The following is a 19168-nucleotide window of genomic DNA, read 5'->3' as shown; positions in this document are numbered from 1 at the left end:
GTTTCCTGAGTGCACTATGGGTTTCTGCTTTTTTTGCCTTTCCTAGGACGTGGGGGGTTGCAAGTGCAAGGAAGAGTGGGTATATGGGGATGAGTCCAATAAGATCTGGGGCAAGCATGTTTGCTGCTGATGGCCTTTTATCATCCCCGAGTACACAAGTGGGGATAAACACAGAGAAAAGAGGAAAAAAATCATGTAAATAAATGAGATTAGAAGGTTTTGAGGATGAGGGAAGAACAAAAAAAAAATTGCATTGCAGGCAAATACAGTACTGCAAATCCACAGTGGAAGATGGGACAAAAACATATAAATTGGTTAATTTCAAACCTCTACGCAGCGATTCCCCAAACACTGACACACCCAGAGAACCTTCATCCTAACTTCTGGAAAACAATGCCAACTATCCAAATGAAAAAAGTATCATAATTGCAGAAATTTTTTTTAAATTATTTTTGTTGATGTATTCTAATATGCTAAAAAAAACATTTACAGGAAACGTCAGAAATCTGTTGACAGAAATCTGACGACATCATGGGGCCCTGGAATTCCCCTTGCAGGCCTCTGTTTGAAAACCTATGATGTAAATAATAGAAGAGTTACTTGTACCTTAAGGAAGTTTTGTCGAAGCAGTAAGCAACAGTATTGCATATATTAAATATGGAGGCCCTCTATTGTTCAGAATGCAAAGTATAATATTTTACCCTTGTGCCATACATTATATCGCTTCATTCTATTTCTTATATTACAGTGACGGTCAAGTTTAGTCTGCTGCAGGACCACAACAAGCGTAAGAACCCGCATTCCAGGTCATTGACTACCCACGAGCAATGCCATGGGAGATCTATTAGTACAGTAAAAATTTGTCTACCAAGAATCTGTAAAGCAAAGAATTACAATTGGCTCAAATAACTATCTATTGAGTTATCCATGCAGACAGGTTAAGTGACTGTTGATTGCCAAGCTGCAGAAAAAGATTGAATAAAAAGATCTAATTTTATACAGTCTTACATTGAGTCTACAGCGCAGAAACAGGCCATTTGGCCCAACTGGTCTACGCCGGCATTTATGCTCCGCACAAGACCCCTAGTTCATCTATCCCTAGTCATTCCATGAATATTTAGAGCCAATTTGGATGAGATTTTTTCATGTCACTGGGTGGCACTGATGTTTACCTTGGTGCTGTAGGGAAATGTTACAGGTGGTTTTGATGCTGAGCTTGGACATTGCTGCCAAAGTTAATAAAGCTCAGGGCAAGGTGAATGATCACCTATTCAAAATGCTGGTCATTGGAGACTGGTAGGTGGGAAAAACCTCCATATCGTGCTACACTGACGACAAACAAGGACTACATATCCACCATGGTGGGGTTGGTGGGAAGGAAACTTTTATAATTAGGTAAATAAATTAGCTATACACACTGTAACCAAATAATACAAACAGGGGTGAAAATATCAAAACGGTTTCCCCACCACTGATCAGTACCCTGTTGTAAAGCCACGTTTATGGAGGCCAGAAGCTTTATTAGTTGCGATGCCCTCTACAGCTAAATAGTCTGCTGACTCCTACTGTTTAGGCTCACAAAAAATGTCCACTTTGATGAAGTAACAGATGGCCGAGAATGCCCACAGAACATGAATTGCGTTCTTCAGGACGGCAGAGAAGAATGAAATAGGATAAGGAAGAAAAACAAGATGTCAGTCCCACACCACAAAGGGGGGAGGTGGGGGGCGGAGAAAAGAGAGGTGTCCGACTAAACAAACTAATAATTTGATTTATCGTTGTACCTTCTAAAAGTTATTTTGTTAGATTTTTCCCCCAAAACCAAAAGGAGAGTTACTAGTTTGTCATCAAGATAACTACCAAATGCAAGTTTGAGCTCTCAAGTTGAGCAGCAGATACCAGGAGCTCCTCAGAAATGGCATGGGGAGCAAAGCAACTCAAAATGTGAATCGCTGCAATCCTCCTGTCAAGACAATGGGCACACACCAAACCCCATATTAGAAATGATCATTCCAAGCAAACTGCACTATTGTCTCACTGGCCCATATTGTTTAGGATTCATTACTCAGCAGGGCTCATGGTAGGGTGAACGCAAACCCTCTCAAAATAGTGACATACAAATGAATTATGAACTGATTCATCATGACAGTTTTCAAATTCATTAAAAACACTTTTACGACAGTAATTACATTTGTTACTTGAGTTAACATAAAACATTTTGCATGTTTCACACACACATTTACTTCTCTGTACACAGATGCTGCTTTTCAAGGTTTGACTGTTGACTCACCATTTACAAAGATCTGGCCTTGCCACATTTAATGCTGCCAAGAAAATCAGCAATACACCAAAAGAGCAGTAAGATTAGCACATTTTGGCGACCTAGCTTTATATAATCAAAAATGTAGGAGTAGATACCGCCGTACACACACACACACACACACACACACACACAGTAAACTGGTGATTTGCCTGCAAGTGGCTAACTGCAAAAACCTGGCAACTGGCAGTATCCAGGCACTCAAGGACTTAACGGAATTGCGTTAAAGTTACTATAGGGATCGTCTTCTGCTTTGTTGGCAGAAAAGCCGAGTATAAACAGATTCATCACGATTATTTTCAAAAAGATCTATGGAAGGAGCACTGAACATTAATACTTTTTACAATTCTAGAATACTTAAATTAATTTAGAACGTTCAGTGTACATTAGAAACTTTTGCTTCTCTGTATACAGCAAAATGCCATTAAAAGCTCTACATTATCAACTGGTTTGTAACTGCTTGATTGTTTACCTCTGTTTGGCTTCAACCTGTTTAAGTACAGAGAGAAACCCAGAAATACTCAGGAATATGCCAGAAGTAGCTACATCCCAACTTTTTTGAATGCAAATACAGCTCCCCTGACAATTTGGTGAATTTCTCTCATGAATACCTGAGGCAGTGAACTAAGAAGGTCTGAATTTTGATCTCTGGTTTATGCAGAATTAACTGGAGATCATTCTGGACAGCAGTAGGGTCACTACAACTGGCCTCAACACCACTAGGCTCAGGTGAGCTAAACTCAGCTAGACTTTGTACTGTGATCAATATTCAGCTGCAAGTATGGAAAGGAGTGGGTTTAGCCGTGATATTTCTAGTGGCTGACTGGACTGCTTACAGTTACTGTCTGGATGTAAATAATTTGTCACTTTGTCAAAGTACAGGAGAACCACCGATGACTGTGGAAATGCACTTCAGCAAGCATCTTAGAGGGAGAAGAGGCAGAAACAGCATCTTTTCAGCCATAGAAAGAACAAACACATACCAATACAGAATTAGAATTCCTAACATAAGGCACTATCTAATGCCTTCACTGTGCTTTTTTCCTTCCATACAGGATATTGCAAGCCCACCACCATTTCAGTGCCAGGAACTGTTTTAGGAAACCACACAATTTCTAAACTATTTTCAAAAGTAAAGTAAACCCACCTCATAAACCTTTACGAGCAGCCACTACATGTAGACTATAAATCAAAGAACACAAGTAACCTGCAGTCTGTGATCACAAAAATTACCTGGGCATTATGGATCCAAAGAAAACAGCAAAATGCCAAATCAATCAATCATAGTACTTCCAACATTAATATTTAAATACTTCAGACCACAAGATATTGGAACAGAATCAATTTCACAACCACAGATCCAGAAATAAAACTCGGACTGATATTTTCATCCCTAGCCCAGCGATACCGAGGCTAACTGAAGCACCACATTAGCCACCCCAGCTGAGGTCAGGTAGCTCAGCATACATAGAACATCAAATCATGCAGATAGTTATGGTTCAATACCACAACAGACAGTGCATTTATCTATTAAGATGCTGAGGACAGGAGTGCTTTATTTTTTTCCTAAACTGTCCACTCCTTAAAATGCATGCCTCCTTAATATTTTTCTAATAAAAAAATCTGAGCTGTAATTTGTTTTTTGTTTTGTTTATTCTGATTAACATACATCAGACTGTCACTAAATGTGCACTGGTAAATCGTGCCAAAAAATATCAGCAAAATGTTGGAAGTTCTTAAAAAAAATCTTAAGAATCAATTATGAACAAATTAGAATGCCTGTGAAGACCAGTTTTTACATAATTAACTAGTTATATCAAAACTGTTGGACCTCTGACAGGCAGCTTGAATTATGATTTCAATAAGTGATTTTATTTTGCAATAACCACCAATCTCAATGTATATTCTAAATCATATAAATGAGCAGTACGTTAGGAAAGCCTGCTTTGAGCGAAGTTACCTCAAACGCCTTAATATAACAAGTTCATTATGGTGACCCCCAGGATGTTGATGGAGGATTCGGTGATGGTAAGGCCGTTGAATGTCAAGGGGAGGTGGTTAGATCTCCCTTGTTGGAGATGGTCATTGCCTGGCGTGAATGTTACTTGCCATTTATCAGTCCAAGCCTGAATGTTGTCCAGGTCTTGCTGCACGCGGACAAGTACTGTTTCATTATCTGAGGGATTGCGAATGGAACTGAACACTCCGCAATCATCAGCAAACATCCCCACTTCTGACCTTATGATGGAGGGAAGGTCGTTGATGAAGCAGCTGAAGATGGTTGGGCATAGGACACTGCCCTGAGGAACTCCTGCGGTGATGTCTTGGGGCTGAGATGATTGGCCTCCAACAACCACAACCATCTTCCTTTGTGCTAGGTATGACTCCAGCCAATAAAGAGTTTTCCCCCGATTCCCAATTACTTCAATTTTACTAGGGCTCCTTGATGCCACATTCAGTCAAATGCTGGCTTGATGTCAAGGGCAGTCACTCTCACCTCACCTCTGGAATTCAGCTCTTTTGTCCATGTTTGGACCAAGTCTGTAATGAGGTCTGGAGTCAATTGGTCCTGGCGGAACCCTCAGTGAGCAGGTTATTGGTGAATAAGTGCCGCTTGATAGCTCTGTCAACGACACCTTCCATCAATTTGCTGATTGAGTGTAGACTGATGAGGCAGTAATTGGCCAGATTGGATTTATCCTGCTTTTTGCGGACAGGACATATCTGGGCAATTTTCCACTCTGTCGGGTAGATACCAGTGTTGTAGCTGCACTGAAATAGCTTTGCTGGAGGCGTGGCTAGTGCTGGAGCACAAGTCTGCAGCACTACAGCTGGGATGTTGTCGGGGCCCATAGCCTTTGCTGTATCCAGTGCACTCAGCCATTTCTAGATATCACATGGAGTGAATCGAATTGGCTGAAGACTGGCTTCTGTGATGGTGGGGATATCAGGTGGAGGCCAAGATGGATCATCCACTTTTAGTGCGAATTCACCCTAAGGGACCATTGTCAAATCCTTCTATGATTCAGGATTCCCAGTTGATGTCGAGGATGATAGCATTCCCAAGGTAGCAAATAATGTGTCAGAACTAGTGGACAAAGCTGTTAAAGCACAAGTAAGTCAGTGTCAGCAGATCTGTGCAGACTTTGACTGAAGACATGCCAGTTACGGATGACTGTCAACTAGAAAATTAGAAAAATAACCTTGTGGGATACCATCAAGAGAAGCAAAGCAACATCTGAGGCAATAAGTATAAATTGAACTGTAAAAATAAATGTGTGCCAGTTTACTGTGCAGATTGTGCTTGTATGTTTCAAGCACAAAAAATTAATGAGGGAGCAGGTGAAGCTGTAAAGTTGACAACTGTTGTGAAACTTCCAACTCCATTCGCTAACAGACAAATGGGTCGACACCGACTAGTGACCACAAGTGTGAGAGAACCATTGCTAGGACATTCTTAGAATCATTGAAATTTACGGCACAGAAGGAGGCCATTCGGCCCATCGTGCCTGTGCCAGCCGAAGAACAGCCATCAAGCCTAATCCCACTTTCCAACTCTTGGTCTGTAGCCTTGTAGGTTACGGCACTTCAAGTGCATATCCAAGTACTTTTTAAAATGGTGATGAGGGTTTCTGCCTCTACCACCCTTTCAGGCAGTGATTACCAGACCCCCACCCCCCAACCACCCCCGGGTGAAAAAATTTCTCAACTCCCCTCTAATCCTTCTACCAATCATTTCAAATCTATGCCCCCTGGTTTTTGACCTCTCTGCTAAGGGAAACAGGTCCTTCCTATCCACTATCCAGGCCCCTCATAATTTTAAACACCTCAATTAAATCTCCCTCAGCCTCCTCTGTTCCAAAGAAAACCACCCCAGCCTATCCAATCTTTCTTCATAGCTAAAATTCACCAGTCCTGGCAACATTCTCGTAAATCTCCTCTGCACCCTCTCTAGTGCAATTACATCCTTCCTGTAATGTGGTGACCAGAACTGTACGCAGTACTCTAGCTGTGGCCGAACTGGTGTTTTATACAGTTCTAGCATAACCTCCCTGCTCTTATATTCTATGCCTCAGCTAATAAAGGAAAGTATCCCGGATGGTTTCTTAATCACCTTATCTACCTGTCCTGCTACCTTCAGGGATCTGTGGACATGCACTCCATGGTCCCTTTGTTCCTCTTCACCTCTCAGTATCCTCCCATTTATTGTGTACTCCCTTGCCTTGTTTGCCCTCCCCAAAGGCATCACCTCACACTTCTCTGGATTGAATTCCATTTGCCACTTTTCTGCCCACCTGACCAGTATATTGATATCTTCCTGCAGTCTAAAGCTTTCTTCCTCACTATCAACCACACTGTCAACTTTTGACACATCTGCAAACTTCTTAATCATGCCCCCTACATTTAAGTCCAAATCATTGGCATATACTACAAAAAGCAATGGACCTAGTACAGAGATCTGCGGAACCACACTGGAAACAGCCTTCCTGTCACAAAAACACCCGTCGACCATTACCCTTTGCTTCCTGCTACTGAGCCAATTCTGGATCCAACTTGCCATTTTCCCTTGGACCCCATAGGCTTTTACTTCTCACCAGCCTGCCATGTGGAACCTTATCAAAAGCCTTGCTAAAATCCATGTAGACTACATCAAACGCGCTACCCTCATCTGCCCTCCGTGTTACCTCCTCAAAAATTCACTCAGGTTAGTCAGGCACGACCTTCCCTTAATAAACCCATGCTGACTATCCTTATTAATCCGTACCTTTCTAAAGCTAAAATAATAATACGTTAGTAATCAAAAAGAGTTTAAAATATTTTTATTCTACCTTGGTTTTTGTATTGATTCTTCCATGTCATTAAGCTACTGTACATGTACAATCAAATTCCAGACACAAAACAGACTTGGCAAAAATTGTTTTGCTTGATTAGGATGTCTAAGCTCCACCACAAAAAATAGTAATTTCCAAACCATTATATCATCGACCAGTTAATTCATACAGCAATTTAAATAAAACATAGGAACATGCTGAGTTAGCTGATCTCAATCAAGGTAGTAGGGGTACAATTGGCTACAGGTCCCCGAGCTCGGGGCATAGGAAAAAGGACCATAGTTCCTGCCACTGATTGCTATCCAGAAACTCCTTCTGGAAATGAACGTAATCAACCGGTGAAATATTAAAATGTTATGCAAGGAATCAGTCTCAAAAAATGTTACTGGCTTTCTTCATTAAAAGCTATGAATCTTCAGCTCTCCCTCATGCCCACCCAGTATGCTGTTCCACATTTTGTTAATGGGAGATCCACTCTCTTCCTTTTCCCCCACACCCATACTGAGGACAGAGCCATTTAGCCCACTAGCTTTACTACCAGTGCTTGAATTTACACAGTTAGGCATACAAAACAGTGTCAATCAGCAGTAATAAATGCATAGGGCAAGATCCTATTTTTTTTTCCAGTTTATTAATATATAGTAACATGACAGTAAATCTCAGGGCAGGAAAACAATGGAGACTAATTCTGTATGACTAAGCAATATTATCACAAGTGGGAATAGTATAACAGAACTACTGCATCTTATTTATTTCTATATAAACTTACATAAGCTAAGAATGACAGTACAAGAGTAAAATACCACACAACACAGAGAATCAAGCACTTCTGACTGGGTTGCAAAGTGAAGAAATTCCATTGTATTATCCTGATGAAATCTCTCAGTTCCAACCACCAAAGAGCACGCTACACTGCAGTATACCAGGATCAGAAGTTTTGGTGACCCAAGATTTTCAACCATTCAACAGACCCAGGTACCTTATAAACAATCAAAGACACCATGTATTAAACTTCAAAGCACCACTTATCAGAGAGGTCTATTTGACATACCTCAAGTAAAGTTTGAAAGTTAAGTGATCATCTATAAAGGCTTAATACTAATATATTATCCTATAGGTCGAAGTGTAGAATAGCCTTTACTGGAAATCTTTCTAAAACCAGTTAACAAGAAGGTAAGTAGATAAGTGAAAATATTTGTCTTTGACATGCTAAGTTGCAGCTTTGCAATTCTCTTTTCCACTTATTAAAAAACCAATACCGCAGATTATCTGGTAGTTCAAATTAGTGTGGTGTTGGAAAACTGCCACAATTACCTTCATATGTCACTGTACTTTCAAAAACAATTCATTTGTGAAGCACTTTACTATATTTTCATGTAATGAGGAGCTGTAAAACTAAGTACTATTTATAAAAACAAGTAGTTAAAGGGCTCCTCTACAGCCCAGAAGCCCATTCAATTAATGGATAAACTGTTCCACTTCAGTGATGGCAGCCAAGTCAGATTTTCACACAACGGATAGGCTGCTTCCAAGCACAGATAGAAAGATTTTTTTTTAAATCAATAAATAATGTCAATGGACTCTCTGATGGTTTATCCCAAGAGTAACTAAGCCACACAGACTAGGAGGGTTTTAGGTACAATCCTATGTGCATGTTAAATCAGTTAATCATCATACTGGGCAGCAGTAGTGATGCTAAAATCAACCTCAGTGCCCCAAGTTGGAGGAAGGGGCCAGAAAATAAAATAAATCTACTCGATTGTTAACCAGCAACCCAAATTGAAAGTGCACGTGTGTGGGCAGTGGATGTGGACACGACCTGGCTTGGCTGTGATGCGTCCCGTGGTCAAATCGCACCTCTACATTTACTAACAAGACTCACACGTGAACAATGGCCACTTGGGCAAGCTCCTGGAAGACACAGCACCCATGGAACTATACCCAACAAGGACTCGTGCCTTCGTGAGAGGAAAAACTGGTGAGTTTACAAAGATCACTCTGGAAAATGACCAACTAAAATCAGTCAACTTGTGGCAGACCTCAACCTAACTAAAATAATTGTAAACAATTTTACAACACCAAGTTATAGTCCAACAATTTTATTTTTAATTCCACAAGCTTTCGGAGGCTTCCTCCTTCCTCAGGTGGTGTGGAAATGACATTTTCGAATCCTTCGCATTTTAAAATCACAGAACAATGCCTGGTGATTACTGCCTGTTGCCAAGCCATATACAAATGGGGGTTTGTATATTCGGTGGCCTTTTTAGGTGACACCTTTCTGTCTGCTCACTGTGATTGCCTTGGCAACGGGCAGTAATCACCAGGCATTGTTCTGTGATTTTAAAATGCGAAGGATTCGAAAATGTCATTTCCACACCACCTGAGGAAGGAGGAAGCCTCCGAAAGCTTGTGGAATTAAAAATAAAATTGTTGGACTATAACTTGGTGTTGTAAAATTGTTTACAATTGTCAACCCCAGTCCATCACCGGCATCTCCACATCATAACTAAAATAAGGTAGAGAAAGCCTGAATCAATAGGAAACCAAATGCTAAAATGTATTTTTGTAAATTAGTTTATTTGTTGAACAACTGACAAAATGTTTTGGCTGAGAAACTGTAAATTGAGAAAGCAAGGTTTATTCATCATGATCACAAGATATTTATGGATGGGGAAAGCCAGTCAGCCCATTTGATTCCTCCATCCTGAGAGATCCTAACACCTCAACCGCACGCCATTGTAGAGTCCAACTGTTTCTTAAATAATTCCAGGGTTTTTGCCGCCACTACTCTATCTGGAAATTAATTCCATATGTTGATCTTTGTGTGAAGAATTTCCTGATATCGGTCCTAAAAGTACCCTTCTCTAGTTTGAACCCACCTCGTCTAGTTGTACTCCTACAGCTTAACATAAAGCAATATCCTAGGGCAACTTTTCCTATACCCTTAACAATCTCATATACTTTTGTAAGATCACCTCTCAGACACCTCCATTCCAGACTGAAAAGCCCAAGTTTCTCCAGTCGTTTCTCGTAACTCAGACCCCCAACACTGGCGGTCTGAGTTACGAGAAAGGGGGTGGGGGGGTTGCGTTAGGACACCTCTGGATTTGATGTCTTTCCATAATGGGGCTCCCAAAACTGCAGACAGCGCTCTAACTGTGGTCCATCCAATGTTTTGGACAAATTTAATTATTTCCTTACTTTTGTGCTGTAAGCCCCTATTTATAAAACTCAAAATGTTGCTGGCCTTTTTATGGTTTTATGTCTTTTCATGGAGTGTTACAATCCTAAAAATGCATATTTCACACTTATCTCTATTAAAGTGCATTTTCCATCTGTTTGCCCATTCTGCTAACCTGTATGTTCCTGAAACCTTTTGCAGGTTTCCTCACTGTTTGCCAAGCTTACTTTTGTGTCACCAGCAAATTTCAAGATTATGTTCCCTAGGCCCAAGTCTTCAACATATACCTAGAATAAACATCCAGCACTGATCCTTGAAGTATACCACTTCAAAATGCTTCTCCAATCAAGCCTCCTGTGAGACAGCTGATCAAAAACCTTCCAAAAATCCATATACACATCTTCTGCATTTTAGAATCATAGTATCATAGAATGGTTACAGTACAGTAGGCCACCATTCGGCCTGTCAAGCCCATGCCGGCTCTCTGGAAGAGCAATCCAGCTAGTCCCGTTCCCCTGCCCTTTCCCCGTAGCCCTGCAAATTTTTTCCCCCTTCAAGTACTTATCCAATTCCCTTTTGAAAGCCACGATTGAATCTGCCTCCACCACCCTTTCAGGCAGTGCATTCCAGATCATAACCACTCGCTGCGTAAAATAGTTTTTCCTCATGTCATCTTTGGTTCTTTTGCCAATCACCTTAAATCTGTGATCTCTGGTTCTCGACCCTTCCACCAATGGGAACAGTTTCTCTCTATCTACTCTGTCTAGACCCATGATTTTCTTTATCACTTTTTCAAAAGAAAGAAGTCTCAAATTTGTCAAACACGAATTGCCTTTAAAAAAATATTGGCCATGCTTGATCAACCTACGAATTACTAAATGCTCACTTATTTTATCCAAATTATGGATTCTAAGTTTGTCCACAATTCATGATAGACTAACCAGTCTACAGTTACCTGGTTTCTCCTTCTCTCCCTCCTTGAACAAAGGTGCTACATTGGCTACACTCCAGTCCTACGGCACAATCTGCACGCTGAAGGAGGAGGAAGAATTGTGGCCGGAGACACTACAATCTCGTTATGACTTCTTTCAACAGTCTAGGGTACACTGACGTCAGGGATTGCTGACTTATCCTCCTTGAGTTCTGCTAATTTTTTCAGAACCAATTCCTTTTCTGAGTATTATCTATGAGAAATTGTTTTGTATTCTCTAGTGCACCTATATTCTCACTTTTTGTTAAAACAGATGCAAAACATGTATTCAGTTTAGTTTTAATCTATTCATCCATGGAACTCTATTCTTTGATGTACCCTCTTTTAGTCTTGTAGGAATTTATTTTGTACTCATATGAAGATTTCCCACTGCTAATCTGTTGGCTAACTTTTCTGCCCAGTTAACGAGTCAAATCCCTTCTTATCGGGCTGAATTTTGCCTTTTTCTCCAGTCCGGCATCCTTACCTTGGAGTCTTCAATATAGTTTTCTGTTTTTACACTGAACGTAACTATATTGTGTTTCCCAAATGTTCTCCTGCTCAGCAGTTGTTTGCCTCACCTCATTCAAGAAATACTTTTCTCCTTGTTGGACTAAATCTGTAAGGGATCACTGATCTACAAAGCAAATCTGTATGCATCCTAAAAAGCATTCTGCACTTTAATCACATGCATTACCTTTAATTCCACTCTATCTTGGGATAGTTAAAATCACCCAATATTATTGTCCTGTCGTTCTTGCATAGCTCTTCGAACTGTCTGCGGATCTCGACCTCTATCTCATCTTCGCTGTTTGATGACCTGTAATGCACAACAGTTATACCATTTCCCTTCCTATTTCTTAATTCTGTCCACATGGATTCTATCTTAACACAACCCTGTCTGAGATCCTCACGTTCTAGTGCAGTGATAGAATCAGCACAGGAGGCCATTCGGCCCATCATGCTTCCACCCACCCCCGTTTTCGCTTGTGCGATAACCAGTGTAGCAAATACACATATAATCAACAAAACTTTTATATAAATGGGTAAAATCAGCCCTGGATGGGCTGAACAAAAAGGGCTGCTGAATTACACCTCATGGTTGTAACAAAAGTACAAAAAACAATAGGAACTTGCATAACTTGGCGCCAGATAGGCTGAAGACCGTCATAATCTGGCTACGTTAAAGACATTGGGGAAAAAAGGACTGTCAATTTCAATCGTGTGGTGTTAAAGAGATATTTTCCCCAAATTAAAGAATAAAGTCACATTGCGCCTTTTATCCCTACACCAGGAATATTAACCTCCCACCAATTTTTTCAATACTACTTTATCGATAGTTATCCTATTTAATTGCTCCACCTCCAAAACTCTCATTCCCACTACCACATTCTGTGAAAACTGAAACAAAGTACTTAATATCTCTGCCATCCCTTCATGCTCCATAAGATTTAATTTCTAATTAGCCTTACCCTTTCTTCAGGTATTCTTTTACTTTTTATTTAAGTCTTTATAAAATCCTAATAGAGAACTTGTCACCTTTTAACTTTCTTAATGTTCTACTGATTAGGAACTTGAATGAAATTCACTACGAATGCTTAGACACTGCCAAACTTAGGTAACCAGTCAACCACATCCAAGAATACGTTCACCTCTCTACGGATGCCACCAGCATTAAAAAAGGCAATGCCAGGCTGTGAGTCCAATGCGAGGCCACAAGGATTTAGCCACCTTCTGCCACTAGCATGTATAATTGCACTGTCACAGCTTCATTGCCAAGATCTTCAGCAAGATTCTACCACTATTTAAAAGCATGAACCTGGTTATAGCCATGATTCTGCTGTTTGCCTCCCAAGAAGCACATAAGAACTAGGAGGAGGCCATACAGCCCGTCGAGCCTGCTATGCCTTTCAATAAGATCATGGCTGATCTTCGACCTCAACTCCACTTTCCTGCCCGATCCCCATATCCCTTGATTCCCCTAGAGTCCAAAAGTCTATATCTCAGCCTTGAACATATTCAACGACTCAGCATCCACGGCCCTCCGGGGTAGAGAATTCCAAAGATTCCCAACCCACAGTGAAGAAATTCCTTCTCAACTCAGTCTTAAATGCCCGACCCCTTATCCTGAGACTATGCCCCCCAGTTCGAGACTCTCCAGCCAGGGGAAACAACCTGTCAGCATCTACCCTGTCAAGCCCTCTCGGAATCTTGTATGCTTCAATGAGATTGCTTCTCATTCTTCTAAACTCCAGAGTATGGGCCCATTCTACTCAATCTCCCCTCATAGGTCAACCCTCTCATCCCAGGAATCAATCTAGTGAATCTTCGTTGCACCGCCTCTAAGGCCAACATGCCATTTGCCTTCCTAACTGCTTGCTGTACCTGCATGCTAACTTTGTTTCTTGTACGAGGACACCCAAATCTCTCTGAACACCAACATTTAATAGTTTTGCACCATTTAAAAATATTCTGTTTTCCTATTCTTCCTACCAAAGTGAATAACCTCACTTTTCCCCACATTATACTCCATCTGCCACCTTTTTGCCCACTCACCTAACTGTCTGCCTAGGGATATAGACTGTGTCCTCCTCACAGCTTACTTTCCCACCTAGCTTTGTATCGTCAGCAAACTTGGATACATTACACTCGGTTATTTCATCTAAGTCATTAATATAGAATGTAAATAGCTGAGGCCCAAAGACCAATCCTTGCGGCTCTCCACTAATTACAACCTGCCAACCTGAAAATGACCAGTTTATCCCCACTCGGTTTTCTGTCTGTTAACCAATCATCTATGTATGCTAATATATTACCCCCAACCCCTTATCTTGTGTAACAACCTTTTATGTGGCACCTTATCGAATGCCTTTTGAAAATCCAAATATACTACATCCATTGGTTCCCCTTTATCTACCCTGCTAGTTACATCCTCAAAGAACTCTAATAAATTTGTCAAACACGATTTCCCTTTCATAAAACCGTGTTGACTCTGCCTCATCATATTATGATTTTCTAAGTGCCCTGTTACCACTTCCTTAATAATGGATTCCAGCATTTTCCCGACAACTGATGTCAGGCTAACTGGCCTGTAGTTCCCTGTTTTCTCTCTCCCTCCTTTCTTGAATAGCGGGGTTACATTTGCTACCTTCCAATCCGCTGGGACTGTTCTAGAATCTCGGGAGTTTTGGAAGATCACAACACCAGTGCCACCTTTCACAGATCCACCAACTCCTTCGGATAATAACATCCTCACTGGATGTCACTACTGCACACCAGGCTGCTGCTATCCTCCCTTTAGATACTAATTGGCTTTCCAAACACAGCGCATCCATCATTAAGTCTATAGCCCTAACATTGCAAAAACATTATTTAGCAAAGCCAGTATTTTTGTTGAGGCCTAGCAATAGAGTAAAAGGCCATCCAAGAGGTTGAAAATATGATTAGGTCATAAGACATGCAGCAACTTGTGGAAAGGTTAAAGGTAAGGCAAAGACGTAGTTGTCCGTACTCCTTGAATAGCTCTATATTATGCACAGTGGATATTTCCAGGACAACAAATGTTAACACAAACCTGGCGGAGGAACATGATAGGATGTCTGTATGTATCCTCTGAACATACATCAATTTAATTCCAAGAAAGAATCTTACCAGCTGCAAGTGTGGCAGCGTGCCACTCAAACACATAATGGAGAACAATGTTAGCCCATTGCCAAAATATCTTGGACAAATTTCAACTGAAGCACACAGCTGAAAAATACTGGTCTGTTTACAGTCCATGCTCTTGAAAGTCCATAAAAGATGGGCTGTAACAATAAATTCAATTTGGAAGATGCTGTCTTTAGCTGTCATATTGTTCTCAAACTGTTCGACAGCATGATATTTACAGCTGCTAAATGCCACCACACCTTAAATAAATAGATGTTAAAAGGCTGACTTTTACATGATTACTGTACGAACAGGACCAATGAGCTACCACTTAAGTATACAATGTTTATGGATACACTAGGCACACATTTGTCATCAACAGCATGATTTAATAAACCCCACAGGTTATGAACAATCAGCCTGATGAATGGAAATATATGCCAACAAACACGACCCTGACCTCCCAGTGGCTCATCACTTTAACTCTCCCTCCCATTCCACTCTGATCTTTCCATCTTTGGCTATCTACATTGTTTCAACTAAGCACAAGTTTCAAGAACAGTATCTCACCCCTCTCCTGGGCATTTTACAGCCCTCTGCACCAAACATCAACTTTAGCAACTTCAGACCTGAGCTATACAACAGGAGGCGCTGGTAACGTGGGGCCGATTTGTCATTGTTGGGGGAGGGGAGGTGGGTATGGACCACATGTCGGAACACAGAGGTAGCGGGTCTGCACTTGTGGTGCTGGCTTGTTTATTCTCTTTTTGGTACTGACAGACCCACAGTTGTTTTTAGCATTTTCTGTCCTTCTGCGTTTGCAGATTCTCCCCCTCTAATTTCCCCCTTTTTCCTGTTTACGTGGGCCTCTTTATTTGCTCGTTCTTTTCATGTATTTCTGTTGCCACACTAGCTTAAGTAGTTTGTGGGACACTCAACCTTTAATTTCCTCTCCAGGATTGGAAAATCTGTCGCTTCTCCACCTTCCTTTTTACCTTACTAAAATACTTGCCTGCCTTTTAGTTTTCAGTTCTAATAAAGAGCACACACCCAAAATGTTAACCTGTTTTCTTTACAGATGCTGACTGGCCCATTGTTTATTTTCAGCATTTTCTGTTTTTATTTCTATCAATAGAACTTTTGATTTGATTGATCAGTGAGACAGGAAACAGTGCAACACATCAGGAAGTAAATTTACATCAACAGTCCTTTTGACAATTACAGTGCAAGATTTACTTAATTGGAGTAAACCACTCTTTCAAAGTTGGTAACAAATGACCAGTAAAGATGCATTGTTAAAGATGCATTAAGCAAAAAATAATCTAATAGAATGCCTAACTCAAATAGCAAATTCTTAAGAGATGAACTGCAAATACTGGACATCTGGTACAAAAATAGGAATTCTAGAAATAAACAGCAGGTGCCTCAACATCTGAAAATAAAAAAGATAGGACAACGTTTAAACTGTAGACCCTAACAATTTACCATTCATCTTAAAGCCAGCACCAGAGATGAAACTTAAAAAAAATATCGTACATGTTTTGTCCCAGTGTTTTAACATAAAATATTCCCAATTAACACAATGTATTAAAATCAACAATCTGACTTACCAACAGTTGGGGGGGGGGGGGAAAACTGTACACAAGATCTGAACACTTCAGAAAACAAAACTTGTGCCCTAAATATATAAAGTGTTTTTTTTAAAAAAAACTGCTCTTTCGGCGTTACAATTAGCAATCCCACGTTGCAGTACTCACATTAAAAATGAACGAGAACAAGGGGACTTCATACCTAAAGTTTGTTAAGCCTCAATGTTGATGGACAGCAGGAGTTAACTTCATCCCCACTCACTGTACACAAGGACACTATTGAGCAGGAAGCGCCGCTTGCGAGCTAACGCGCACGCGCAGCCCTGGCGCGTCGCACTGGCGTGCGCGGATACTCACTATTTGGCAGGGCACACTCGGGGCCTGCGCCCTTGCCGCCCCATTCCAGCCCGGTCCACCCAGAACACACACACACACACACACACCTGCACTGGCGGCCAGCTGTTTAAATATCTCATGGAAGGAGCCACACGGGAAACGTTCGGCTACAACAGGGATTGGGTCGGGCGGGAGTGAATCCACAGGCTCGGTATGCCCCTTGATTCCGGCCTCATCCCGCCTCTTTGCTTCAATCGCTGCCAGAGTCAACGGCCGCCATTGCAGCGTCGCGCTGCACCCTGGGATTTCCGGTTGCCCCTCCTCCCCGGGGGGGGGGGAGAGGGGGAGGGAAGCACGTGGTTCCAGCAGCTCCTGTTCCCGCCAGGAACTGTTGCAATTTTCTTTAATAAAACTATAAGGAGATATTGGGTTGCCCCCCCCGCCCTCCAATGTCATCAAAGAAAAAAAAATCTAACAAAAGCACCCCCTTTTTAGAGGGGCACGACTAATAAAACCCAAATCATTAAAAGACAAAGGAAACTTGTAAAATAAATAAATAATAATGTTATTACTACTATCATCCACTACTACCATCTCCAGGGCCACCTGGGCACCGACAAAGCTGTGAAAGAGAGGCAGGAAGCCAGAGCGACCGTCTCCACGGGCCACCTTGGCCATGCCCAGAAGCAGATCCACAAAGAGGTCCTCTGACTTGCCCAACCCCTCCGTACCGGGTGACCAAAGATCAGGAGTGTGGGACTGAAGTGGGGCCAGGAGATGAGGAGCAGCCCCTCCAAGTAATGAAACCCAGGGGGAGTTGCACTTTTACAGGCAGAGGGGCAAAGATAGGACTGACTAGAGAAGGAAATGAGTGTTAGGAGTCGGTGGAGATTTATATTTGATCAAAAAGAGTGAGGCAGATAGCAAACACATGAAGTGTGAACTGCATGTCAATAGGTTGCACTTTTAAACCAAAATGAGTGATTTGTCACACTTAACCAATTAGATTTTTACTTCTATTTTTTTTCTCTTCTCCTCTTGAAGTCACTGGAGTTCCATGGGTGCTGGCAGTTATCCAGCACATCAACTAAGTGACCATTTGTGAGAATAGACAATGAACAATAGACAAATAGATAAAGAGGAGGTACTTTAAAGATTGGCAGTACTTAAAGTAGAAACGTCACCCAGTCCAGATGGGATGCATCTCAGGTTACTGAGAGAAGTAAGGGTGGAAATTGCGGAGGCTCTGGCCACAATCTTCCAATCCTCCTTAGATATGGGGATGGTGCGGGAGGACTGGAGGATTGCAAATGTTACACCCCTGTTCAAAAAAGGGGAGCAAGATAAACCTGGCAGTTACAGGCCAGTCAGCCTAACGTCAGCGGTGGGGAAACTTTTAGAGACAATAATCTGGGACAAAATAAGTTGGCGCTTGGAAAAGCATGGGCGAATAAATAAAAGTCAGCATAGATTTGTTAAAGGAAAATCGTGTTTGACTAACTTGATTGGGTTCTTTGACGAAGTAACGGAGAGGATTGACGAAGGTAATGTGGTTGATGTGTATATGGACTTTCAAAAGTACCACATAATGGACTTGTTAGCAAAATTAAAGCCCAAGGAATTAAAGGCTCAGTGGTAGCACGGATACAAAATTGGCTAGGGGACAGAAAGCAGAGAGTAGTGGTGAACGGTTGTTTTTCAGACTGGAGGAAAGTATACAGTGGTGTTCCCCAGGGGTCAGTATTAGGACTACTGCTCTTTTTGATATATATTAATGATCTGGACTTGGGTATAGAGGGTATAATTTCAAAATTTGCAGATGACACAGAACTTGGAAATGTAGTAAACAATGTGGAGGATAGTAACAGACCTCAGGAAGGTAGGACGAATGAGGAGAGGCATTATAAACTAAATGGTACAATTTTAAAGGGGATGCAGGAACAGAGATACCTGGGGGTACGCATACACAAATCTTTGAAGGTAGCAGGACAAGTTGAGAAGGCTGTTAAAAAAAGTATATGGGATCCTGGACTTTATTAATAGAGGCATAGAGTATAAAAGCAAGGAAGTTATGCTACACCTTTATAAAATGCTGGTTAGGCCTCAGCTGCAGTATTGTGTTCAATTCTGGAACCACACTTTAGGAAGGATGTCAAGGCCTTAGAGAGGGAGCAGAAGAGATTTACTAGAATGGTGCCAGGGATGAGGGACTTCAGTTATGTGGAGAGACTGGAGAAGGTTAAGGGGAGATTTGATAGAAGTGTTCAAAATCATGAACGGTTTTGACAGAGT

At 41.4% G+C, this 19168-nt stretch overlaps 1 protein-coding gene across 7 annotated transcripts in view; it reads right to left on the bottom strand.

Annotated features, from left to right (window-relative positions):
- The window catches only part of LOC137342685 (eyes absent homolog 3-like), a 52951-nt gene extending 35756 nt beyond the window's left edge, over positions 1-17195 (bottom strand). For 2 of the 7 annotated variants that reach the window (XR_010967326.1, XM_068006782.1), the window contains exon 1: positions 16984-17195. The gene's annotated coding sequence lies outside the window, so the exon portion shown is untranslated. The other 5 variants (XM_068006781.1, XM_068006776.1, XM_068006778.1 and 2 more) reach the window with 4 other exon arrangements.
- Between the last annotated feature and the right edge of the window lie 1973 nt (positions 17196-19168).

Source organism: Heptranchias perlo, chromosome 26 (genome assembly GCF_035084215.1).
Source record: "Heptranchias perlo isolate sHepPer1 chromosome 26, sHepPer1.hap1, whole genome shotgun sequence".
NCBI classification, from domain to species: domain Eukaryota; kingdom Metazoa; phylum Chordata; class Chondrichthyes; order Hexanchiformes; family Hexanchidae; genus Heptranchias; species Heptranchias perlo.
The sequence above is the reverse complement of the archived record's forward strand: the minus strand, read 5'-3'. Positions and strand labels throughout refer to the sequence as shown.